General features: G+C 38.7%; 1 protein-coding gene across 1 annotated transcript in view; it reads left to right on the top strand.

Annotated features, from left to right (window-relative positions):
• Nucleotides 1–1,862: 1,862 nt before the first annotated feature.
• The window catches only part of NCKAP5 (NCK associated protein 5), a 996,333-nt gene continuing 970,467 nt past the window's right edge, over nucleotides 1,863–27,728 (top strand). Inside the window, exon 1 of the mRNA XM_016949712.3 lies at nucleotides 1,863–2,321. The gene's annotated coding sequence lies outside the window, so the exon portion shown is untranslated. The remainder of the gene's footprint in view (nucleotides 2,322–27,728) is intronic.

Raw genomic sequence — 27,728 nt, 5'->3', positions numbered from 1 at the left:
ATCAGACCTCACAGCAGTGAGTCAGCAGTGCCTTTGAAATTCGGGGCTAAATTTAACTTCATCAAACCCTGAATCATGGTTCTAGGATAATTTTAAAATAGAAGATGGTTATATTCATGGAATTTTCTGCTCATAGAATGGCAGAGGGGAACTGACTGTATGGGAAACAAAAAATCTTCCTGAACCAGTCAGATGAAGTATAGCCACACAAGAAACAGTGAGCCATTAGCTTGGGACACAGCAGTTACCACCTACCAGATCACTCCCACCTCTGGTGTTGGCTGGAGAGATCCCCCTTCCTAAATCATCCTTCTCAACCATCTCAGTGGTTCCAAAATCTAAGGGAGGACATTGCACAAGACAAAAGTAGGGAAAGCATTTGTCACCCACACCCTTAGTATGCTCCTCCCAGTGCTTTTCAATTCCAGCCATGTGTTGCATCAGATTAGATATATACTATCTCTCTCAGGACCAGCTACGTAACTTGTTAGGCCTGATGCAAAATGAAATCATGGGGCCCCTTGTTCAGAAGTTAAGAATTTGAAGATGGTGCCAGTACAGCATTAATCCAAGTACAGGTCCCTTTTAAGCACAGGACCGTGGGTGACTCTGCAGGTTGCACACACATGGGGCTGACCCTGATCTTTTCCCGCAGTCTTCTGCTCCTCTGCTTTCCTGCTAAAGATGCCTGTTCACTCAGGGTACTGGTTTTAGACTCTGAGTGGTTCAACAAATCCACCCAAGCAACTTGCATACATCATTCTTTCTCTTGTGCCATCTTGTTATGAACCACAGTTTTATTGACATGAGGAAAAGGCATCAGAACAAATCTGACAATGTTCATTGGCTCACATTTTCCAGAGAGACGCATCCTTGGGGTGCTGAGATCCTACTAGATATACTGAGTCTAAACCAGAGGTTCTTAATGAAGAGTGAGCTCAGGCTTACCTGAGATGCCCAGGGATTCTAAATCTGTAAACCTACTTTATTTATGCTCTTGAAAAGTCTTCTCAGTAAAACAATGGTAAAGAAGCATTTGAAAACAATTCCATTTATTTGTTATTTTATATATCTTATGACTTCTTTTATCATTATTTGATTTTTTGAGACATACATGCGTATCCGTGCATGTGTATGCTCCCCTCCCCACCAGCTTGATGTTAGAATCTGTTTAAATGGACTTTTTTTGTTGTTGTTGTTCAGAGTGTTTTAAACTTCAGTGTGGCTTGCAAGTTCTGTGTGGTGATGATTATCCACTTTGACTCCGGGTGAATTTATTTGTGGCTGGATCTAGCAGAGGCCACAAACTAATTATTGCAACCAACCAAGAAAAATAAAGAGAATGAGGAAATGCCAGAAGTATTGACAATATTTATTGTAGCATATGGCTAATGTAAAAAGAGGTAATAGAACGATGTATCTCAGGGGATCATTCAAAAGGAAAATTACTTAAATTAACTTTTCAGGCAGACCGAATTATGCATTACACCCCTCCTGTAATGCTATACAAAGTCAATGTTTGTGAAGAGTAGAACTGGCGGCTATAAATCAAGCCTTTCAGAAGAACTGTTGTGTCTGCAGGGATTTTTTTTCCTTTGCTTTTTTGACATTTAGATGAATGAAGAATTTTCTCAGCAAATTATTAATTACTCCTTCTTGCCTATAGAATTGAGTTCACTGTAGTTATGTAGGAGTCAATGGTATTCAAACTGCAGCTTTTGATGAAGTAATCGGCTGCTTCTGGGGCCTCTTTCAGCTGCCCTGGGCGTGCTTCACATGTAAACGACTGCCAAATGGATTCTTTCGACATTCCAGCCAATTAAAATACATTTAAAGTGCAGCTGGTGGAGAGGCAAACCATGCGATTGTGCGGCGAACTTCAGGGCAGTGAGACAAAAAACAAACTTTGCGGAACCCAGCTCCAGCAGCCCAGCAAGGCATTCGTTCGGGGGCAGTAGAGAAAGTCATAAAAAGAGGCTATCTTTAGCCCCCGTCAGAATCAAAGATGACACTTTGAGCACCACCTTACAGGACACAAAAGAGGGAAGCATGTTTGTTAGGGTGTCAGTTTTCTCTCCTTGCCTCTTGAAACTCTGTGTGTTGGCTGGTTGCCCAATGTGGTGCCGCATACAAATGTTGACAGAACACAGCGGTGTTTGTTAAACCCGGCCTGGGGAAACCAGTGATTAAAACTCTTGAAGGAAGATCCGAAAACCCCAGGAACTCTCCTCAATAGCATTAGAACATTGATCGAATGAAAGAGAAAGCAATGAGTGGGCTAAAGTGAAACATTCAGCGTCCCTGTCTGCTATGCCTTCTCGGTAAGGACAGAATTTTCTCTTCTTCTTTTTTTTTTTTTTTTTTCCTTGAATGTTGATGTTGGTATAGAGGAAAGCACCCAATGTGTTAAGTGCTCTGGTCTGGAGCTCTGATTTGCAGCGTGCAGAGTGTGCCTGTGATTTTTCTGGAGGACATGAAGGGATCACACTCACTGTGTAAATAGACACAGGGCATTACATGGCACGTGGTGTCTGCGAGTGCCTTTCCAGAATTCAGGATGGTACATTTTTAAATGTTTGCCTTTGCTGACCTAGCCTAGTACTTGCTGCTGTGTATCCAGGTGCCTGGAAATTAATTCCTCCTTGGAACCAACAGTTATGATGTACATGCCTGATTAATTTTTATTTTAATTTTCATGTTGTCTGATTCATTCCTCAGCCAGCCGCACACTATGCATGTCAATCGTGTTTTTTTTTTTCTTTTTTCCCTCTTCCTGGGTTAATATTCAGCCAGACCCAGGCATTCTGGTTTACTAAAGCAAAGTCAAAATATTTGGAAATGCCTTGCTTTATTCTGATATTCACTGGAGAAGCTGCTAACTTGGGAATTCGCTCTGAATCATCCCTTTCTAATATTTTAAGGAGGCAGGTGCAGTTGCATGATTTCTGTGGTGCTGCAAGTTCAGTAAATACCCAGCTCTTGGATCATACTCAGACACCTATCTTAAATTCCTAAGAATGCTAAGTTGGAGTATGGCTGAGCAGGGGCATTGATTCCTAACCATCAATTGATCAATGAAAGACATACAAAGTTCCTGATTGTTCCCTATCTTAGCTTGTCATGGTAGGCCCTTTCTGGCTCCAATTTTGTTCATTGCAAACAAAGAATCTTGCACATTTCACCGTGAAGGATCACATTGCAGCGTCCTGAGCTCAGTTAAATGTGCTTTATTAATCTTTAATGTGCCAGTAGCTCTGAGGCTATGCCAAGCTGAGACTTTCCAAAATTCTCCAAGCTACCTGCTGCCAAGATAAACGGTGGTAGGCCCAGAAGGGGATATTTTAAGGAAACTTGCAACAGCAAAGTTTTACCCATTAAGTTTGTCCTGAGTCAATGAAAGAAACCTTAAATAAAAGAGATTTCAGAAAGAGCTACCTCAGCTCTGTACCCTCTGTGTGAGAGACCTGTTGGGAAGAGTCCACCTCCTCACACACACAGTAGTATATGCTCCAGAGTGGGAGGGAATAGGCTTTCTGCTGTGTGCTTGGTGGGCTGTGTTTATGAAATGGGTGCCATGCAACAGAGACATGTGTGAACGCAGAAAGCTTTCCTGCCTGTGGCTGTGTTTGAGCCCAGAGAAAAACAAGGTTATATATGTGTTGTGCTGCCTGTCCAATGCAACTATTTCAGACATAACAGCATCAGAGGTGTACCATGGCCACAGAGGTTCACTTGGACAAAAGCACAGCTTTACAGAAAAAGAAAAGCGGGATGGCACACCTCTGAAAACGGGGCAGTGGAGGTGACTTAATGACTCAGAGGACTATATGAACCTGTGATTGATTGGCCAGGTCCTGGAGAACATAAGGCTGTGACCTCATGTGGGGCTCTGAGTGGCTCATCAGGTTAATGCAGAGTATACGGTGTCATCATCATTTTGGGGGATGCAGGTAAGAGACAAAATGGACTCTGCCTTTGGACACAAGTCCTGTAAGCAGGAACTTCACTTACAAGATTGCTATGAGAGGAACATGGAATTAGAGCTGAGAGGAGTTCCAAGGTCCTTTCTGATTTTGAGTCAGTCACACAAAGACTTTATGAATATGTGTAGGCAGTAATGAGGGGTGATCAAGAGTAAAGGATGGCCTCAGTTAATCAGGTGGTTTTGTTGGCTTTAAAGTCAAGTCCAATCTCCTTCCTGTGGCCTAGAACAGGGGTTGACAAACTACAGATCACAGGCCCAAATCTGCCACCATGTGTTTTTTTGTAAATAAAGTTTTATGGAAACAGAGCCACACCCATTTGTTCATATATTATCTATGGCTGCTTTTGTGTTACCACGGCAGGGCTGAGTAGTTGCAACAGAGACTCTATGGCCCTGAAAAGCCTAAAACATTTACTATTGGGTTCTTTAAAGGAAAAGTTTGAGAGGCTAAACATATAGAACAATGCTTCTCAAACTATCTGTGGTGAAGAACCTGTTTTGTGTTTTAAATTTCTAATCCGTTATGCACTGATAGTTTCTTTAAATATAATAGAAATGTTGCATGAATGTTATGGTGATATCATATTGCTATAAAACTTCTAAATATTTTTTCTTAATTTTTGTGCTTATCACAGATCAGCAACAAATAGTTTACAGACTTGCACCAGTTCCTGGACCACACTTTGAGAAGTTCTGGTCCTTGCATAGTTTTCTAGCCTCATCGTGGGCCATTTGTCCCAAATTTCCAAAGATGCTCTCCTCTTATGAGTCAAATCAACAAACCCTTCCCCATCTTTGGGCCTTTGCTGCTGATGTTTGCTTTACCTAGAAGTCTTTTTCCCTGACTCTTCTCTTAGCTCCTCCTTTCCTTTAGGTCTCTGTTTAAATTCATTTTGTCAAAGGAGCTTTTTGAAAGAAGTCCATCTGAAAAATCTTTCCTCATCTTTCATCACTCTTTCTTCATAGCATTTATTGCAATCAATATCTATCATGTTTATTTATTTGTTTATCTCCTTCTTATTTGTTTCTCTGTTTTGGTCAGGATTCAGTAACAGCACCATCTATTTCAGCTAGTTTAAGCAGAAAGGAATTTTGTACTGGTTTGAGCAGGCATATAAAATCTTGTAGAAGGAATCGGGGAGCAGGCAGAACTTCTGAGAGTAATGCACAGGGCATGGCAGCATGTTTACAATTATGTCTCTGTCACTATCACAAAGCTGGATATCAAGAAGCTGATAGTCTCAGTCCATTTTGTTGTTGTGTTGTTGTTGTTGTGTATACCAGAATACCTGAAACTGGGTAATTTATAAATAAAATAGATTTATTTATAAATTCCTTATAGTTATGGAGTCTGGGAAGTCCAAGGTTGAGGGGCTGCCTCTGATGACAGCCTTTTGCTGGGGAGACTCTGCAGAGTCCTGAGGTGGTGTGGAGCATCACACAGTGAGGGGCCTGAACATGCGAGCTCAAGTCTCTCCTCCTCTTCTTATAAAACCACCAGTCCTACTTTCATGATAACCCATTAATCCATTAACCAATTAACCCACTAATCCATGAATTAATTGATCCATTTATGAGGGCAGAACCTTCATCACTCAATCACCTCTTAAAGGCTCCACCTTTTAATACAGCCACTTTGAAGAGTTTATTTCGATATGAGTTTTGGAGGGGACAGATATTCACACTGTTGCACTAATGCCACCACCACTACCTCCAGGATCACATTGCCTCTGCTCTCATCTCCTCCACCAAAACAAGCATCTTTGTTTCTTTCTTTTTTTTTTTTTTTTGAGACGGAGTCTTGCTCTGTTGCCCAGGCTGGAGTGCAATGGCACGATCTTGGCTCGCTGCAAACTCCGCCTCCTGGGTTCTCGCCATTCCCCTGCCTCGGCCTCCCGAGTAGCTGGGACTACAGGCACCTGCCACCACGCCCAGCTAATTTTTTGTATTTTCAGTAGAGATGGGGTTTCACCATGTTGGCCAGGACGGTGTCGATCTCCTGACCTCGTGATCCACCCTCCTCAGCCTCCCAAAGTGCTGGGATTACAGGCGTGAGCCACTGCGCCTGGCCGCATCTTTGTTTCTTGAAACAAGTGAAGCTAGAGATAGGATATTAGGGCCTTTGCTACAGATGTTGCAGATAACCTGACACCTCTGGCAGGAACAGCAGAAACTGAGCACCTAACTCCTGATTTTCACTCTGACTTTCAAATCCCACTATAGGGGGCCTCCTGGATGAAATATGAATAGCAACAGAGCTCAAGCTATGAGGGAGTTAGTGAAATATTTGGCTTAAAATCTTAGGTTTTTGAGTCTCTAATGATGAAATGGAGTCCCTATAATCTGCCTGCATCATCTACTGGAAGGTTATCCCCATGAGGGTAGGGACCTTGTTCATCACCCTACACCAGTGCTGAGATTAGTGCCTGCCACAAGATGCACAATAAATGTTGATGCTATATTTATGCATGCATGAATGGAATATATGTTTTCTCAAAGTCTGTGGTTGATAATAAGGTAGCATGTAGTACACACAAGGGAGATTCATGTATATGAGTTAGCCTAAGAAAGATCTCTGAGGTGGGAAATGGAGACTACTTATAGGCAATAATCTCACCTTTGAAACATACCTTCTTTTTCAAAACTGAAATATATTCATATAGCTGAAGTTAATCAGTGTGCTTCAGGGATGGGAGTATTCAGGTTACTAGCTAACACTATGATTTACTGAGGGCTTATTATAAGCCCTGCACTACACTGTATGCTACACATGCATTATCCCATTTATTCTGCACAAAATCCTGATGCAGCAGACATTACCTCTATTTGCAGAGAGGAAATAGAGGCTTTACCTAGTAAAGTGGCTTCCCCAAGTCACAGAGCTGGTAAGGGGTGGAGCCATATTTGATACCATGACTTTCTAAAATCCATGTTTTAGCTCTTAACCTCCAATTATAATCCCACATACAATTTACCTTTCTGGTTATTGTACATTCACTGAGGAATCTTCTGTTTTGTTTTCATCCTAGTGGCTGGTTAATCTATTGCATTAATCTACTTTGTGTGCAGTCTGTTCATCTGGACTGAGATATCCATACAGATCTCTGGATCATTGCTGAAGGTTGCTGAATATCAGCACTAAATCTGTGGGTCTGTAGATAAGTGTTTCGAAGAAATAGGAGAAAACTAATTCTGCAGGGATGAAGAGTATAAAGAAGGTATACACAAGGTAGTAATTTTTGCTGTTAGGACAAAAATCTTAGATAATAGAATATTTCTCTCATAATTGGACAACGCTCCACCCATGCCATATGTTTGGTTAAAATTTTCAAGTCTTTGGATTCTGTCAGGTTGAAATTCTATGTAACATTATAGTCATTGAACAGTGATATTTGGTAATAGTAGTGACTTTTTGATAATAAAAAATAAGTTGAGAATTAATTTTATATTTTAAGTTTTAGAGGACTCAAAAAGATACCTTTGAAGAAAGAGGACCTGGCAAGTGGTGGAGCACCCAAGAAATTTTACCTGACAACAATATACATGATAAAATAAACCACTTAAACCCCATTTCTAGTGTCTAAGAATGATAGGGGGGAAAAGAAGTACTACTGAAATGGTGGAGTAAAGACCTCTGAAAATCTACTTCTCCAAAAAAGCAAGAAAGCACTGACAAAAATGGCCAAAATCAATGTTTCTAGAACTCAGGAAATTAAAGAAAGGCTTGCAGCAATCTGAGGAGCATTTATTCCGGGGAACGATTAGCTGAATCTCAGCAAGAACAGTGAGCTGTGTGGCATTTAACTTGCCCTATTTTCATTCCCCTCTTCCCAGCTTGAAAACGAATATGTGATTATAGTAGTTGTGCAAACCAGTAGCCTAGTCACTACTAGGTCACTACTATTACCAAATATCACTGTTTAATGACTATAATGTTAAATAGAATTTCAACCAGCCTAGCAACTACTGGAAGGGACAAAACTTTATTCTCCCCGAATTGTCATAATTTGACCTTTCTGCTAGCTCCCTGCAAACTCCCACTCTCAGGTCTTGTCTTTATTTTATCTGACTCAGAATTTAAGTACAAAGATGCTTTTCCCTGGGACATTCATATCAACATACACACTATGAGAGTTTGAGAAAGAGGATACCAGTATACGCATTATGAGAGTTTGAGAAAAAGGAAAGATAGGAAGGAGCAGAAAGAATATTTGAAGAAATAACAGCTGAAAACATGCCACATTTGATGAAAGATATACATCTACATATCCAAGAAGCTCAATAAACTCCAAGTAGGATAAAAATACAAAAGAATATTATTTAACTAGAATATTTAGAGAAAGCTTATAACTCAACTATAAAAAGACAAGTAAACCAGTTAAAAAAACAAGCAAACAGTTCAAATATTCATTTCTCAAAAGAAGATATGTGAATGGCTAGTATACATAAAATATGCTCAACATTATTAGTTATTAGGGAAACACAAACAAAAACCAAATTAGATACCACTTTGCACCCACTAATATTGCTGTGATAAAAAAGATGGACAATAAGAAATATCAGCAAGGATATGAAGAAATTAGAACCTTCATATATTGCTGGCGGGAATGTAAAATTGTGTAAATTGTGTAGCCACTTTTAAAACAGTTTGGCAGTTCCTCAAAATGCTAAGCGTAGTGTTTCCATATGATGCATCAGGTCCACTCCTACATATAGTTCCAAGAGAATAATAAATATATGTCCACATGAAACTTGTACATGGATGTTCATAGCAACATTATGCATACTTTCCCAGAAGTGGAAAGAACCCAAATGATAATCATTTGATAAATGGATAAAGGAAATGTGGTATATCCATACAATAGAATATTATCTAGCCATATAAAGGAATGAAGCCCTGATTTATATACCACATGAATGAACCTTGGAAACATTATGTTAAGTTTAAAAAGCCAAATGTAAGAGGTCACATATTGTATAATTCCATGTGAAATGTTCAGAATAGGCAAATCCATAGAAAAATAAAGTAGACAATTGTTTCTAGAGGCTGGGAAAAGGGATACTGGGAAGTAACTGGTAACGGGTATGGGCTTTCTTTTTGGGGTTGACAAAATGTTCTGGAATTAGATAGTGGTGCTGATAGTACAACTCTGTGAATATATTAAAGCCTACTGAATTGTGCTCTTTGAAAAGGAAAATTTTATTACATATAAATTATATCTCAATAAACATGATTAAAAATGCTATTGAAGGAAACTAGTTAATTGGACACATTAGAGTTCAGTCAACCTTACCAATTTGGGGGCATAAGGCAAGGGTGTAAATAGATGTCAATATGCCATATATCAAATATTTTACAATTGTAAATCAAGAAAATGAAATTTTAAGTAAGTTCTACTCTTCTGCTTTGACCAACATACCTTTGGATCACCTTTGTCCTGTTTGTAGTAGAAAGTCAGCAAGGGCTTTAGTTAGGATAGGGAATCAGCCCTGTCGAGGTCTGAGTGGAAAACAACCTGGGGATGCAGTTAGTAAACTACGGCAATGATCCTACCAGAGATTGAGGAGGACCCAAACCAATTTGTTGGTGTGGAGGGAGTATGACAGATACAGCAGACATCCTGTAAGCTGAATCAGCAGAGATGGAGTGGAAAGAGGATAAAGGATGAGAGGAAAGAGAGAGGCTGGTTGATGTTCAGAGTTTCCATGACTCAGGATGATGTTATCAGCCCTAGTTTCAGAGTTCACTATTGTCACATCATCACCAGGAAATGATCCAATATTTGGAACATGTTCTCATTTCATTAGTCTCAGTGTGATTTTACATTTCAAAGAGAAGCAGGTATTAGCACAATAGGTAATTGGGCTAAGTTGGTAGAATATGGGAAGGTAAGAGACTGAATGTTAATCAGGCTTTCAATCTTAAATTAGCAGGAATCACATATTTTCAAGAAACTATGAAGAAGCTAGGTTTTGGCCAAATTTTAAAGGAAATTAAGATTGCATGCCTCTCCATTTCAGTTCTACCAAATAGTTCAAGTCCTTCCTCTTTAGCCCTGGTTTTTACAGATCCTGCAACAAGATTGACAGTTGCCTCTCTCTCAGACTTATATGCTATACTATTTTATATCTTTCTCTGCATCTTGCTGTAATACTCTGACCAGATATGAGGTGGGTTGCTGTGAGACAGGCTGTCTCATAATTTGATGGTGGAGTGCCAATTTGTGTGACTTTTATGGAAAGCATTTTACTAATTGATGTTAGAGTATTTAAATCGATTCCATTATCATCTATTCTATTATAATTTAGAATATTTTAATCTATTATAATTTAATCTATTCAAAGGAAATAATGTGTGATTGTAAAATTATTCATTACAACATTATTTTAATGGTAAAACATAAAAAACTAGTGAAAAATTGAAAATAATCTGAAGTCCATCAGTAGGTGACTGTTAAATAAGTAATAGTGAATAGAATAGTGTGCAGCCATTAAAAACTCATGTAAGGCCGGGCACGGTGGCTCACACCTGTAATCCCAGCACTTCGGGAGGCCGAGGTGGGTGGATCACCTGAGGTCAGGAGTTCGAGACCAGCCTGGCCAACATGTTGAAACCCCGTCCCTACTAAAAGTCCAAAAATTAGCCGGGCATGGTGGTGGTTGCCTGTAATCCCAGATACTCGAGAGGCTGAGGCAGGAGAATCTCTTGAACCTGGGAGGCAGAGGTTGCAGTGAGCCGAGATCGCGCCACTGCACTCCAGTCTGGGTGACAAGAGAAAGACTCAGTCTCAACAACAACAACAACAACAACAACAAAAAAGGATGTAGATCTAGTTGATTGAAATAATGACTATGATATAGTAAGTGGTAAATGTAGGCTAAAAGTAAGTGAATTAGGAATTCATTTTAAAAATGTCTTTCTCTACATATATGTATCTGCATACAAACAAAAGCTAGAAAGTACTTCCATTAAAATGAGAAGATAATTTTTACTTTCATCTTACATTTTTGTATTGCTGAATTTGTTTTTAATTAATAAACATTCATATTCATATAATAAGTAAAACATAGCTTTAGCATTCACCAAATCACCATTTACCATTAACCACTGTGAATCAAATAAACAAAAATGCTATATTCATAAGATGAAATACATTACACTACCATTTAACATACTGATTTTGAAAAATAGTGATTTTGAAAATGAATGTTAACAGTTTTTACCCACAATAAACACAGGGATACTTTGTTTTATTGTGCTTTGCTTTATCGCACATCACGGATATTGTGATTTTTTCCCAGTTGAAGACTTGTGACAACCCTGCATTAAGCAAGTCTATCAGCGCCATTTTCCCAACAGCATGTGATCATTTTGTGTTTCTGTGTCACATCTTGGTAATTCTCACAATATTTCAGACTTTTAAATTATTACTATTTATATATCTGCTTTGGTGATCTGTGATCTGTGATTTTTAATCTTACTATTGCAATTGTTTTGAGGTATCACAGACTATGCCCATATAGGAGGTGAAGTTAAAATGTGTGTGTTCTGACTGTTCCACCAACCTGCCATTCTCCCATCTTTCTCCCTATCCTTGGATTTCCCACTTCCCTGAGACACAACAGTATTGAAATTAGGCCAATTAATAACAGTACAATGGCTGTAAAGTGTTCAAGTGAAAGGAAGAATTATGCATCTCTTACTTAACATTAAAAGCTAGAAATGATTAAGCTTAGTGAAAAAGGCATGTTGAAAGCTGAGACAGCCTGAAAGCTAGGCCTCTTGCTCCAGTTAGCCACGTTGTGAATGCAAAGGAAATGTTCTTGAAGAAAATTAAAAGTGTTACTCCAGTGGACAACAAATAACACCAAAAAGTGAAACAGGCTCCATTGCTGTTATGGAGAAAGTTTTAGTGGTCTTGAAGATAGACCAAACCAGCCATAACATTTCCTTAAGCCAAAGCCTAATCTAGAACAAGACTTTAATTCTCTTCAACTCTATGAAACTGACAGAGGTGAGGATGAAAAAACTGTGGAAGAAATGTTTGAAGCTAGCAGAGGTTGGTTCATGAGGTTTAAAGAAAGAAGCTATCCCTATAACATAAAAGTGCAAAGTGAAGCAGAAAGTACTGATGTAGAAGTTGCAAGTTATCTAGAAGATCTAGCTAAGATAGGTGGTGAAGGTGGCAATACAAAATAACAGATTTTCGGCTGGGTGCGGTGGCTCACATATGTAATCTCAGCACTTTGGGAGGCCAAGGCAGGTGGATCACAAGGTCAGGAGATTGAGACCATCCTGGCCAACATGGTGAAACCTCATCTCTACTAAAAATACAAGAATTAGCTGGGTGTGGTGGTGTGCGCCTGTAATCCCAGCTATTACGGAGGCTGAGGCAGTAGAATTGCTTGAACCCAGGAGGTGGAGGTTGCAGTGAGCCGAGATTGCACCACTGCACTCCAGCCTGGCAACAGAGCGAGACTCTGTCTTAAAAAAAAAAAAAAAAAAAAAAAAGAACAGATTTTCAATCTAGGTGAAATAGCCTTATATTGGAAGAAGATATCATCTAGGACTTTCAAGCTGTAGAGGAGAAGTCAAAGCCTGGCTTCAAAGCTTCGAAGGACAGGCTGACTCTCTTGTTAGGATGTAATGCAGCTAGTCACTTTAAGATGAAGCCAATGCTCATTTAATATTCCAAAAATTCTAGGGTCCTTACGAATTATGCTAAATCTACCCTGCCTATGCTCTAGAAATAAAATAATGAAGCCTGAATGACAGTGTATCTGTTTATAGCATGACTTACTAAATATTTTAAGCCCACAATTAAGACCTCCTGTTCAGAAAAAAAAAAGATTACTTTCAAAATATTGCTGCTCATCACCAGTGAACCTGGTCACCCAAGAGCTCCAAAGGAGTTGTACAAGGAGATTAATGTTGCTTTCATGTCTGTTAACACAACATCCATTCAGTAGTCCAGGGATGAAGAAGTAATTTAAACTTTCTAGTCTTATTATTTAAGAAATACAATTTGTAAGACTAAAGCTGCCATTGACAGTCTTACAGATCCTGTGATGGATCTGGGCAAAGTAAATTGAAAACTTACTGGAAAGAATTCACCATTCTAGATGCCAATAAGAACTTTTGTGATTCGTGGGAGGAGGTCAAAATATCATCATTAACAGGAGTTTGGAAGAAGTTGATTTCACCTTCATGGATGACTTTGAGGGGTTTGAGACTCCAAGGAGAAAATAACTGCAGATATGGTAGAAAGAGCAAGAGAACTGGAATTAGAAGTGGAGCCTGAAGATGTGACTGAATTGCTGCAATCTCATGTTAAAACTCTAACAGGTGAGGAGTTGCTTCTTACAGATGAGCCAAGAAAGTGATTTCTGGAGATGGTGTCTACTCCTGGTGAAGATGCAGTGAACATTGTTGAAATGACAACAAAGGATTAGAATATTCATAAACTTAGTTGATAAAGTAGCAGCAGGGTTTGAGAGGATTGACTTCAACTATCCAACAGCATTGCATGTTACAGAGAAAACTTCCATGAAAAGTCAGTCAATGTCAAACTTTATTTTTTTCTTATTTTAACAAATTGGCACCACCGTCCCAGCCTTCAGAAAGCGCCACCCTGATTAATCCATAGGCATCCACATAAAGGCAAGATGCTCCACCAGCAAAAAGATTACAACGTGCTGACAGCTCATAACCGGCATTTTTTTTAAGCAACAAATATCTTTAAATTAAGATATACACATTGTTTCTTAGACATAATGCTACTGCACACTGAAAAGATTGTAGCATAGTGTGAACATCACTTTCTATATGCACTGGGAAACCAACAAATCTGTGTGACTCCCTTTATTGCAAAATTCGCTTTACTGCAGTGGTCAGGAGCCCAACCTGCAATATCTCCATGGTATGCCTGTACCTACAGCAGTAACTATAGCCATAACCAAATTATTTTTAATAAATACCTATTATTTTAATATTCAGAAAATATTTTTAATTTCAGAATTATTATTAGGTTGGTGCAAAAGTAATTGCGGTTTGGCCACTTTCACTGAATTACTTTCAAAACCGCAATTACTTTTCCACCAACCTAATGGTATTGTGATCAAATTCTTTATACTCTCTCTTAGGTGCTGTAAATCAAAATGCCATAGTTGTATCTACTAATTCAAGTTAAATGTATATATGTATTTACAGAACAAACCAGAAATATGTTATAAGCCATATATTTCTTACATATGGAAACCTGAAGTAGTGGGCATTGTAGACACTGGGAAGACAGATTTTTAGTTAATTGAGTCTTCTAGAGAGTTAAGGAGAAAGGCCATATACACACTTACAACACTTTTGTACACTTGATAACCCACAGAGTTGGGCAAATGATAAAAAGATATTGAGAGCCACATTATTACACTATTTGCTTTTTCAGAGAGAGCATTTGGAAAACTTGGTAAGGTGGATTTTTCATCAACCCATGCAAAGTAATTTAATAATCTGGCCAAAAATTATCTTAAATTGATTTAGTCTTAGGAAATGTCCAAATCACTTCCTTAGAATATCTTCTTTGGTTTTTACCACAATCTCGTGAGGCAGACAGGACAAATATTTACATTCACAGATAAGGAGACAGCTTCAGACAGGTTAAGCACACTGCTCAAGATCTCAAACTAGAAAATTAAGGATCTGGGATCTGAACCCACATTTTTTTTTGACAATATAAGTTAGTTCTAGTTATAAGTGGGAATTGAATCTTAGTTTACCGGCTCCATGTCCAGATGTTTATCTATTCTATGTCTTTGTATCCTCCCAGAAGATTACAATGCTTATAAAGTAGCCCAGGATTGAATCCTGATCCGTTTCTAATAAGGCACCAGTGAACACAAAGCAAGGAGGATTCTAGATGAACAAGACTGTGGTAAAGCATGGTCAGGGGAAAGGGCTTGGGTATGGGGGGATGGTTGGGAGACCTTCAAACTCAAATAGCTGCCAAGGCCATACAGGTGATATAAATAATGGAAGCCTGCTAGGAGTGAGAAAGACAAAATCAGCTGCATGATAATGGAACTGCCACTGGATCGCATTATGGTAGCGATAGCAGGGATTCATGAGTGTGGGCGAACTGGAGAGCGTGTCCTGTTAAATATCTGAAGGATGTAGCTGTTGCTTAGCACCAGCAACTGTTGCAGAAAAGAAACTGACTCTGTGTTTTACTTTTTTCAGTTACTCAAAAGAAAGCTGAAAATTTTGATTTTTAGGCAAAATCTCTCCATTTTAAATGCTAGTATTAATTTTTTAAAAAGCATTTCATAAGCTGACCAAAATATATCTGATGGCAAACAAAGCCTCTAGAGTTGGTGCTTTGTGATTTCTGGGCATATTGTGTCTAAGAGTTTTCCAGGTTCCTAGTTGATCAAATTCGATTTCTGCTTCCTTGATGATGCTCCACAGTGATCCTTGTCATTTGTCCTTATGCATTCAGGCAAACATCTCTCTTTCATCTTCTTCGCACCCACCTACACCTACCACCCTCATCAATCCTCGTCATTTCTCACACTTGCTCTAAGAGATTGTGCCCAAGAGGATATCCCCAAGTGCACCCCGAGAACAGTCTGGGTAAACACTGCTGGTCATGAGTGTTTAGAAATGTCCCCTGAGGCTCAGGAAAGACATCTTTTAATTAAGCTACACTTCTGACTTTAATTATTGTCTAGACTAGGATTTTTTTTTTTTTTTGCAAGCCTGTAAATATATGCATGGGGACTGGGTGATACAAATCATTCAGCTTTTCTACACTTAGAAGGAATCCAACCAGAAGGTGCCAAGGAAAGTTCAAAAGGCGTATGAGCAAAGGTGCAAATCTCCATGTTAAATCGGCAAACTAGATTAAACACTTGACTGCTGCCTTGAGCTGAAATAGACAGAGGCATATTCCATCCTAGTTTCTCAGGGAGGCTCACAGCAAAGGGAACATGTGCATCGAGCTGACTCACACAACGTTTCGTCCAGCGAATGTTCTAATACGTCTTTGGAGGAGTCTGACTTTGGAGATAGTTCTCTTCATAATCCATCTTTGGGCAAACTTATAATGTTTCAGTATGTAATGCTTTCCTATTTATAAAGTGTTTTTAATCATGATTCTCTGTTGAAAATTTTGAAAATGCCACAAAGTATATAAAAGAGGGTTTTAAAAAATTGCATGCAATCCCATCACCCCGAGATAGTTTTGTAATATTGGTGTATGTTATTCTAACCTCTTTGCTGTGTTTTCATGAAAAACAGATAAGCAAATGCACACACACACAAAATAAAGAAAACATGCTCTTGGCTTTACATAAAAAATTTGAATATCAATAATTACACTTTGTGATAAATTCAGTCTACATAAATAAGCAATAGGAAAAAAAATAGTGAGTGGCGAGACCACAGGAAAGTCAGAATCCAACAGGTAAGAAAGAGAATGAGCAGCATTTTAAGTGCATTTTGACTGAAGGGAAAAAGGTGAGGGAGGGCAGAACCATTTGGGCCCTTGGAATACAGTGATGACAGGTGAGAATACAGGTGAGACACATGTGGACACAAGTTACAGCTCCTGTGAGAAATAGAGAGGATTCTTACAAAAGAATGTGTTAGTCCAATTGCTTTGGGTAGGAGGAATCCAGCCTGAGCCTCCTTCCATTGGTCGTGCTATCTCCAATACTTTCTGCCTCAATCAATCATTATCAATAAAACAAAGAAATCTAAAATATTTTGTGCATTTACCACACGAAAAGGCTTATATATGTATAATATGCACATATAATATGCATTTTAAAACATATATGCAATGGTTAGATGCATATATTTTATGTATGTTCACCATTATGTACATACTCTCATTTAAATTTTTATTAAGTTTATTGAGGTATCAGTCACATACCACTTAAAAGATATAATGCACTGGCTTTTAGTATTTTCACAGAGTTTGGCAAACATTAGCACTGTATAATTTTATAACATTCTTATCACTCCAGAAAGGAACCTTGTACACATTAGCAGTCACTTTCATTCTCCCCCGAATCCCAGTATATTCTGAATACTAAGCCCTTTTCAGATATGCGATTTGAAAATATATTCTCCCATTCTATAGCTTGTCTTTTCATGTTCTTGATGGTATCCTTTGACAGGCAAAATTTTAAATTTTAATTAAGTCCAATTTCTCTAACTTTTTCTTTTGTTGCTTGTGTTTTTGTTATTATTTCTAAAAATAAAAGTTCTTCGCTTAGTGCAAGGTCATTAAGATATACTCTTATGTTTCTTCTGGAAGTTTTATACTTTTAGCTTTTATGTTTACATCTGTGGTCCATTTTGAGGTAATTTTTGTAGATGGTGTGAGGTAGGTAGTGTTCAGCTTTATTCTTTTGCATGTGGATATCCAGTTTTTTCAACACCATTTGTTGAAAAGACCATTATTTCTCAATATGTCTCAGTTTTCATCAAGAGTCTAACGAGTGAGGAATTATTTTCTGTGTTTGCAAATGAGGAAACTGAGGCTCAGGAAGGTTAAGTGACTAGCCTTAGGTACTGAACAATTCCAACAGAAGAAGTAGAATTTAATTTTTAATACCAAAATTAACATCTACTATATGCCAGGTCATGGTAAAAAGAAACACAAAAAGGATATTCATCATCTGATGCCTTTAAATTTTTAAAAATTAAATATGCCCTTCCTGAGGAGCTATCAGTGTCAAGCAAATAGTAAGCATAGTTCTTATTTTTTAAAAGCTCATAACACTATAGAAACCAAGGAGTTTCCTACAAGCAGATGACCTCAAAAGTCAGTATTTCGGGTTGCAAGGCAGCAGAAACCAGCTTAAGAAGCCACAGTCAAGGACTCAGAGAATCAGCAGGATATTGGGGAACCAGCAAACAGACAGGAGCCAAATCAAGCCCAGGGGCTCAGAAGCAGGAAGCACAGGGATTATCTCTGGACAAAGGCAGTAAGACCAGGACATCACAGTGGTTGAGAATCCTGCTGTCCGCACTGTGAGTGAGCCTGACTGTCCCTGAGCCTTTGCATCCGTAGGTCCCGATATGGAAACAGATGAGAGTGTTTGGCTGGCCGAGCCTGAGTTGTGTGCCCACTCTCCGTATCACACACAAATACCAGGGGTGGTAGATGCTGGAAATGCCCACTCCCAGGACAGCAGGGGGGCCAATCTTTCCACCCTGATATTCCCGTTGCTTTCTTTGTATGGATGAGTCAGAGCCAAATTGCCTTCATTTTATTTTTCATCCTCTCGATATTTCACATGACCTGTTTTCCTAATGAGATTATAATCTCCATGTAGTCAGGAACCGTATTTTACACACCACTACTTTGCAGCTCCTATTGCAACTTAAATACAAGCTTACAGGATGTATTTTCAAATTGCTGAGGATTGCCTGGGATGCCTCAGAGACCGCAATCAACCCTGCATTACTCACATGTGAGTTCTCCCCGGCCCATTTCTAACCTTAAGTAGGTGTTTCCTTCCCACTGGCTGGGGATGCCCAGGATGTGTTCACACCCTTCAATGTTAGCCTAAATGAAACTAGGGGGTGGGGGTCGTTGGGGGTGGTTGGGGTGGATAAACTCTGTTAGGGGAGGGCTATGAGCCGAGTCATAGATTCAGCCTTGCCCATACCTTCCTATGAATACTCCCTTTATCTTGAACTCTTCAGCTCTTTAAGGTAGTTCTTTCCAGGGCTTGTTTTATCCATCAAAATCTTGTGGAGTTTTGGGTTTTTTCCCTTGTTTACCATCAGGGTTCAGAACTGGTTGTCTTTTCTGCTTTACTAACCCCCAGGGGGATGAATGAAATCCCCCAAATAGCTGAGCTCTGACTCAGAGCTTTTGAGAATCTTCTCCCTCAGCCTTTCCTAGCCCGCTCCACCATTTCCCACAGTTCACGACGCCCGCAGGTCGTGTGATTCCCTCACAATAAAAGAATCTGAGGCTGCATTGCACAGTAACTTCAGGTTCTTATTTTAATCACATATATTCAAGGTGAAGGCTGCTAGTCATCATGAAAAGCATTAATTTGTTATTGTGTCTTGGCCTGCTAAGCTTTTCTTGTTCTTCAAACTGTTGGCTGTAATGTCTCTTTGACTTTTCCGAGAAAGTAGATGTCCACCATTAGTCATTGGAAATTACAGGCAGTTTTCATAAGGAACAGGAGGAGAGAAGGCCATGGTCAGGGAAGATATTAAGCACAGTTTTTATTTAGTGAAATATTCGCAAAGGTTGCATGCTAAAAGGGTACTTTCATCTTGGACAGTAACTGTTACCTCTGATTTAGTGAAAAAATATGTTAAACGAGTTTCAATGGTTTGAACACCTCCCCTTCCTCTCCAACACACATGTGGAAGCCTTGACCAGCAGCTGTGCTGCCAGCCTTGATCCTAGTTACAGAGGGGCATGGGCAAGATGGGTGAGGGGAAGAGAACTGGGGCACACAATGAGGTGTTTCATGTTGATGTCCAAGGAAACAAAATTGTTGTGTGATGGTGGTGGTGGCATTGGGAGAATTGGGTGGGCAAAACATCCCTTCTTTGTTAGAATTTGAATCTAAGAAATAAAAGACATCTCCAATTGAGAAGTTTGGAGACTAGTATTCTAAGTGAAGTCACTCAGGAATGGAAAACCAAACATCGCATGTTCTCATTGATATGTGGGAGCTAAGCTATGAGGATGCAAACACATAAGAATGATACAATGGACTTTGGGTACTCAGGGGAAAGGGTGGGAGGGGGACGAGGGATTAAAAGATTACAAATATGGTGCAATGTATACTGCTTGGGTGACATGTGCCCCAAAATCTCACAAATCACCACTAAAGAACTTATGTAATCAAATACCACCTGTACCTCAATAACTTACGGAAAAGTAAAAAAAAATAATAATGAAATAAAATCCTCTCTGTTTATAGAATCCCAACTAATGGAGAGAATCCCACACTTGGTGCATTTATTTTAGTTTGAAATTAGATTGTTGGCTGGTAATAATCCTTTACTCCATCAAGACAAGAGCCTTACAAATGCCATCTCTTTCTGGAAAGAGAGGAAGCTCTGAAGCAGGGAAGTGGTGTGTAGGGACAGGAGGAGAGGGGTTAGGAATTTATCTTTATTCTTCCCCCATGACCACTTTAGGCTTCTTTCTTCTCACTTGGAAGTCACTCTCCAGCCCCCATGAACTAGGAAAGTGTCTCCTGTCCCATTTTTCAGATCTGGTACATGAGTTGTTATAACAGGATTCCCTTAATACTTACGGAGCACTTAGCGAGTGTCAGGCATTGTTGTAAAAGCAAATCATAATAATAGCTACTGTGTTAGTGTTTACCATTACCATGTTGTGTTTTTTGCCTAATTTTCTCCTCAAAAGATGGTTTTTTTTGTTGTTGTTGTTTGTTTTTTTTTTTTTTTCACGAGGCATTTTAGGCTCTGAGAGGTTGAATAACTTGCCCAAGGTCAAATAGCTTGGTGGTAGAGTCAGGAGCTGAACTCAGGTCTGTTTAACTATAGAATCTATAGCAGCATTTCATCCATTAACTTTTAATGTGCTCTCTTTTTCTTCTTTTAAGGTGTATGTTGTGTGTTTGAACAGGGGGAGGGAGATAACGTTAAAACATTTGAAAATCCGTAAGAAGAAATGTCTAACAGCAAATCTGACAGAGTGGAGGAAAGCTAGCAATTGAGGGATCCCCTGGGAATGACATAATCTCAGAGCCTAGATTATTACTTTTGGCTGCTGAACTCTGTCTGCTATGGTACCATCCCTCTGGCCTTGAGTGCACAGGCAGAGCCTCTACAAGCTCTTTTGGCTTGTGTACCTTCAGACCTCCATCTGCTCAGCTGCCCATTAGAACTATAATATGTGCCTCATAAATGAAATCTTTGAAATTCTGCTGCCAACATCTATTGCTACTAAGTTTCAGCAGCTGCTTTTAATTTTGGTGGTGCAATTCTCCCTGTTAGAACCACTGGTTGCATTGCCTATTATCTAAAATAAGACACTTAAGGTCCCTCCTCGTACCCTTTGAGGTCAGATTTCTCCCTGGCATCAGAAGGAAGGGCAAGGTAGGGTTCCATGCCCTAAAAACCTGATGGATGGGATGCCCCATTAAAGCCAGCTCCTGAATCTATTGCAGACCTGTACTGGATCTCAGTGGGTGTCTAAGGTAAAGCTGATGGAGAGTGTTCAGTCATAGGGTGGAAAGTTCAATCTCTCCTAAGTATGTACGAGACTCTGTTCTCTCTTGACATCCTGTATCACTCCTTGGTCCTAGTCTAGTGTTTCATTCTAACTTGAAACCACATCAAAAAAGAGAAACTAAACCAGAAACAAATTCTCAATATGGGCCTTAAGGCTTATATTGATTTAATATAATTTCATCTCTAGGAAAAATGTCTACCCTGGCCTTACTTGGTTGACTACATCAGCATGTGTGTAGTGTTTGTGTGGAGAGTGAGCAGACTAGGAGAAGTGAATAATTTCACAGCAGAGTGCAATCACTCAAAATATTGAGGAAGTTGCTGCATTTGGGAGACTATTTCTTCATAAAATTGCCATGATGTCACTAGCTATGGAAGTAAATAATTTCCTTTAATTTCCTCTTTCACAATGTAAGAGTTGAACCCAAGGAAAGAACCAAATGATTGAATGATGGTCAATGTTTGCCTATAATTGAAGCTCTCAGCCAACAGCAGCTTTGATTGAATTAGAGTGGTTAACTCCGTTGAATTGCCAAGCCTCCAGCTTCTGCTATCAGTCATGAGTTTTCTCCAAGACCCCAGTTAAAGGTTATGGCATCTCCAAGAGTATCCAAAAACAGCCGAATTAGGAAGCTCTTCGATGTAAAGAAGATGGGAAATATGGCAGGTGGTTCCTTCACCAATTACACTTGTCAAACTATCCCTTATGTCTATTACCCACCATAGGAGCACTCAGTCACTCATTCAAAAACTATTAAGTACCAACCATGTAGCTGGTATTGTGCGAGGTGCTAGAATGGCTTTGCAAATATGCAATAGTCATTTTCCCCAAAAACTTACAATCCAGTGGACCATTAGGAAAAGATAAGACACGAGCCACATAGCCTAGAATCTACAGAAAGTTTCCTTTTCAGGGAGAGCCAAAGGATGGATGTGGAGCATTTGGTGCAAAGCAGAAACTCGTTACCCCTGATCCAGAAATGGGAAGAGGTTGGGAATAGGAACTTCTATTTATGTCATCTTGATAATCCTTAGTCTACAGATTTGAGGGATTTATTTATTTATTTATTTATTTGAGATGGAGTCTCGCTTTGTCAACCAGGCTGGAGTGCAGTGGTGCGATCTTGGCTCACTGCAATCTCAGCCTCCTGGGTTCAAGTGATTCTCCTGCCTCAGCCTCCCAAGTAGCTGGGATTATAGGTGCCCATCACACCCAGATAATTTTGTATTTTTAGTAGAGATGGGGTTTCACCATATTGGCCAGGCTGGTCTCGAACTCCTGACCTTGTGATCCACCTGCCTCGGCCTCCCGAAGTGCTGAGATTACAGATGTGAGCCAGCGCGCCCAGCTGAGGAATTTATTGAACTTGCATATGATGTAGTAAAAATGATGTCGGATGCCAAAACCAGAGAACTTTGGGTCTAGTCACTCCCCCTAAAATACCTTACCCCACCAATATTTCACCTTCAACAAATTCTCAAAAATAATTCTGGGTCTTAATAGTTTGATTAGTAGAATTGTAATAATAACAATACTGTACTTCCCTGAAGGTGGATGGCTAGACTACCTGATCTTCTGAATTTTCTGTCATCTCTCAAGTCTATGATCTTTTGATTTCTGTTTTTCTCCGTAGACAAAAACAACAGAAAGGCTAATTTCCACAGAAGCATTTTATTTGCTGAATTAAACACAGGCGCTGCCCGTGGACATTTGGGCAGCAGCTTACAGATCTCTAGGATCTGGTCCTAGAGGTTGCTGAGTTCACTTGAATCAAGTCTTTAAAATGTTTTGTAGCTTTAGGAAAAAGATTATTTGCAGAAATTTCTGCCCTCTATTTAACCATCTGAATTTACTGATGAATTAAAGGTGATTTGTAATAGGGTCATCTTGAAAGGACATTTAAAATGGATTTGGTAAGATGAGATAGACTCATGTTTATTTTTGAAAACTCTGGTTTCTTTTATAAAAGGGGTGATGGGTTAACAAGTATCTACTGAGTGCCCACTAAGTTTAGAGAAGGAAACTAGGCTTCTCTGTAGGGAAGAAAAGGAGTAGACATATTCTTTTTTCTTTTGAAGAACCTTCCCATTTATTTGAAATGAGGCATGCATCTGAGAACAATTATAGAGCAACTTGGCAATATGTTGTTTAATATGCTTTGAATTGAAGGCATATGCTCCAATTATTGGCAGAGTAAAGGAGAGAATAGAGAAGAGAAGATTAAGTGGAGTTTTGAGTGTTGAAGAAGCTGATAAAATGCTTTCTTAAGGCAGCCCCTAATATTCAAATTTACTTAAAAGCCTTCAAACTAGAGTTGGATGCACAAGTTGCAGGCAGATCCTCAGGACAGGTCATGGACTAATCCCTAAAACTGGGAACATTGGGTACATAAGAGCAAGAGAGAAGTGAGGAAATTTCTCCTGGAAAAGCCTGATGTGAATGCGGTACTTTTAAAACTCATTAATTTTGTGTTCATCTGCATCATTTCCCTACTATTGATTAGGAGACTGAGGTTCAGAAAGGTAAGGTGAAATCTGAGGTGGACTTGTCAATCGATCTACCGGGATAGAACAAAGTCAGTGTGAGTGCTGACAAATGACACAGAGAGAATTGAGTGGAGATCATCAGTTCATCTTCATGCAGTCAACTAAACTCAGTGATAAAATAATAATTGGCTGAGGTTGCTACCTATTCCAACTGTACTGGAAGCAACAGAGATTTAGACAGGCAATGGATTCCAAGGCTGAGAGACGACCTGTCTGTGCTTCTTATTCCCCTAGTAGTTTTTGTAAAGTTCTTTGGCCAGAGAGAAACTGTAGAACAGCTTGACAGCTATATAAAGCAAATGTGTAATGATGTTGGCAGTGTTCTGAAAGTAGCTACCAAGAATGCATACTACAGGGAGGAATGAAGAAACCATTTCTGGCTGAAACCCATTTTGAGTGGAAAAGCTTTTAATGGATGAATTCTCCGTCAATACGTTGCTGCTTTCCATTTAATTGTCATTGTCCACTGTTTTATTTGTAAGTCTTCCTGCATTTATGTACGTGACTACATTTGGAGGCAGTGGAAAATTGTTTATGAGAACTCTGTGTTCTTTCTTAAGGAATGAATAACCATCTAACTCAACACACTACACCCTCTTCCGTTGCCTTGGGACTATCACTTGCTATATTTAATATGTAATACATATTTTTTCCCTATTAAATTTTGAGAACTTGATATTCCCGATTCTGTCTTTCCTGATTAGGAATTACATGAGTGAATCTCCATCTTTGTATTTTAGTATGTGACTATAAGAACCAAACTTTGTATACTTATCAGGTGCCTTCCACAACTTTTGTGAAAAGGTGAGTCACTAAGCCATTCCTGAGTAGTCTTGTGGACTTGTCAGATCAAGAGACTATTTCCTTCAGGCCATGCTCTCCCACTCAGATTTCTCATTCTCCTGATTTCTGAAAATGTCTCCAATAGTTGCTCCTGCCTGTGGGCCATGAACTCCTAAGACGGGGAGGGAGATGCACAGTTATTTTGAAGAGTATGTAAATTCACAGAAACCCCAACCATTGAAAGGATAATGTCCTCAAGGTTCATCTATGTTGTCACATATTGCAGGATTCCCTTTTATTCAGGCTGAATGATATTCCATTGAATGCGTATACATGTTTTCTTTATTCATACATCTGTCATTGGATATATAAGTTGCTTCTACATCTTGCCTAATAGTACTGTAATACACATGAGACTGCTAATATCTCTTTGAGATCCTGATTTCTTTTGGATAAATACAGAAAAGTGGGATTGCTGGGTCATATGGTAGTTCTATTTTTTGATTTTTGAGGAACTTCCATACTGTTTTCTATATTGGCTTTATTATGTCGCATTTTCACCAACAGTGTGCAAAGGTTCTATTTCTCCACAGCCTCACTAACATTTTTTGATTTCTTTTTGCTGATTTTTTAAAATAATAGCCATCCTGAAAAGTATGAGGTGATATCTCATTGTGGTTTTGATTTGAATTCCTCTGATGATTAGTGATGTTGAACACTTTTTCATATACCTCATGGTCATGTGTATGTTTTCTTTGGAGAAATGTCTATCCAAGTCCTTAGCCCAGATTTTAGTCAGGTTATTAGTTTTGGTTTGTTTTACTCTTGAATAGCAGGAGTCCCTCACATATCTTGGAGATTAACCCCTTTTCCAATATATGATTTGCAAATATTTTCTTACATTATGCAGGTTACCTTTCACTCTGTTGATTGTTTTGTTGTGCAGAAGTCCAACTTGTCTATTTTTATTATTGTTGCCTGTATTTTTGGTATCATATGAAATCATTGTCAGGACCAATGCCATATTTCCTCTATGTTTTCATCTAGGAGTTTTACAGTTTCAGGTCTTACGTTTCAGTCTTCAATCCATTTTAAGTTGATGTTTGTGTGTAGGGTAAAATAAGGATTCAATTTCATTCTTTTGCCTGTGAATATCCAGTTTTCCCAACACCTTTTGTTGAGGAGATGGTCTTTCTAGACTGTGTATTCCTGGTACCTTTTGTTTGTTTGTTTGTTTATTCGAGACAGAGTCTTGCTCTCTCACCCAGGCTGGAGTGCAGTGGTGCAATCTCAGCGCACTGCAGTCTCCATTTCCTGGGTTCGAGTGATTCTCCTGCCTCAGCCTCCTGAGTAGCTAGGATTACAGGCGCCCACCACCACGTGTGGCTATTTTTCTTTTTTTTTCTCACTCCAGAGATGGGGTTTTGCCATGTTGGCCAGACTCGTCTCAAACTCCTGACCTTAGGCAATCCACCTGCCTCGGCCTCCCAAAGTGTTGGGATTACAGGCATGAGCCACCACACTCAGCCTCCTGGAACCTTTATTAAACAACAGTTGACCCCATATGTGTGGATTTATTTCTGGCTGTTCTGTTCTATTGATCTATATGTTTGTCTTTATGTCAGCATCATGTTGTTTTGGTTATCATAGCTTTGTAATATATTTTAAAATCTGGAAGTGTAATACTTATAGCTTAGTTCTTTCTCAATATTGACTTGGCTATTCATGGTCTTTTGATGTTCTCTATGAGTATTTTGATTGCATTTTCTATTTTTGTAAAAAGTACCATTTGACTTTTTTTAGTTATTAGATTGAATCTGTAGATCACTTTGAGTACCATAAACATTTAAACAATATTAAGTCTTCCAATCCATAAACATAGGATATCTTTTCATTTGTTTGTATCCTATTCAATTTCTTTCATTGATATTTTGTAATTTTATGTACAAAATTCTTTCACCTCCTTAGGTCTATTCCTAGGTATTTTATTCTTTTTGGTGCTATTGTAAATGAGATTGCTTTTCTAATTTCCTTTTCACACAGTTTGCTGTTAGTGTATTGAAACACAATTTATTTTTACATCGATTTTATATCTTATAACTTTACTAAATTCATTTATTAGTTTTAACAGTTTTATTTATTTATTTTTTTTGGTGGAGTCTTTAGGCTTTCCAATATATAAGATCATGTCATCTGCAAAAAGAGACCATTTTACTTCTTCCTTTCTAATTTAGATGCCTTTTGTTTCTTTTTCTTGCTTAATTACTCTGGCTGGTACTAAGTTAAATAGAAGCAGTGAGAATGGGAAATTTTGTCTTGCTCCTGCTTACCAGTGACTGATGTTAGTCATGGGCTTTTCACACATGTTCTTTATTATGTTGAGGTGATTTCCCTCTATTTCCAGTCATTGAGAGGTTTTATCATTAAGAGGTGTTGAATTTTGCCAAATGCTTTTTCTATATCTATTGAAATAATTATATGATTTTAATCCTTTATTCTGTTAATGTGGTGTAGCACATTAATTGATTTTCGTATGTGGAACCAACCGTCCTTTTATCCCAGAAATAAATCCTGCTTGGTTATGGCCTATGATCTTTTTAATGTGCTGTTGGATTTGGTTTGCTGGTATTTTGTTCAGGACTTTTGCATTTATATTTATCAAGGATAGTGGCCTGCAATTTTCTTTTTTTGTGTTGTCTTTCTCTGGCTTTGGTATCAGGGTAATGCTGGCCTCATAAAAATCAGTTTGGAAGTATTCTTTCCTCTCAGTTTTTTGAAAGAGTTTGAGAAAGTTTGGAATTAATACTTTAAAGTTTGGTAGTATTCATCAGTTCAGTCATCTGGTCCTGAACTTTTCTTTGTTAGGAGATTGTGATTACTGATTCACTCTCCATACTAGATATAGGTCTGTTTAGACTTTCTATTTCTTCATAATTTCGTCTTGATAGGTTATATGTTTCTAGGAATTTATTAATGTTTTCTAAGTTATCCAGTTTGTTGGCATATAGTTGTTCATAGTCGTCTTTATGAGCCTTTTTATTTCTGTGGCATCAGTTGCAATGTCTCTTCTTTCATTTTTGATTTTATGTATTTCAGTCTTTCTCTTTTTCTTAGTGTAGCTAAGGGTTTGTCAATTTTGTTGATCTTTTCAAAACATAACTGTTAGTTTTG

This window comes from Pan troglodytes, chromosome 13 (assembly GCF_028858775.2).
Source record: "Pan troglodytes isolate AG18354 chromosome 13, NHGRI_mPanTro3-v2.0_pri, whole genome shotgun sequence".
Classification (NCBI taxonomy): Eukaryota; Metazoa; Chordata; class Mammalia; order Primates; family Hominidae; genus Pan; species Pan troglodytes.
Note: the sequence above shows the minus strand (reverse complement) of the source record. Positions and strands in the feature narration are given on the sequence as shown.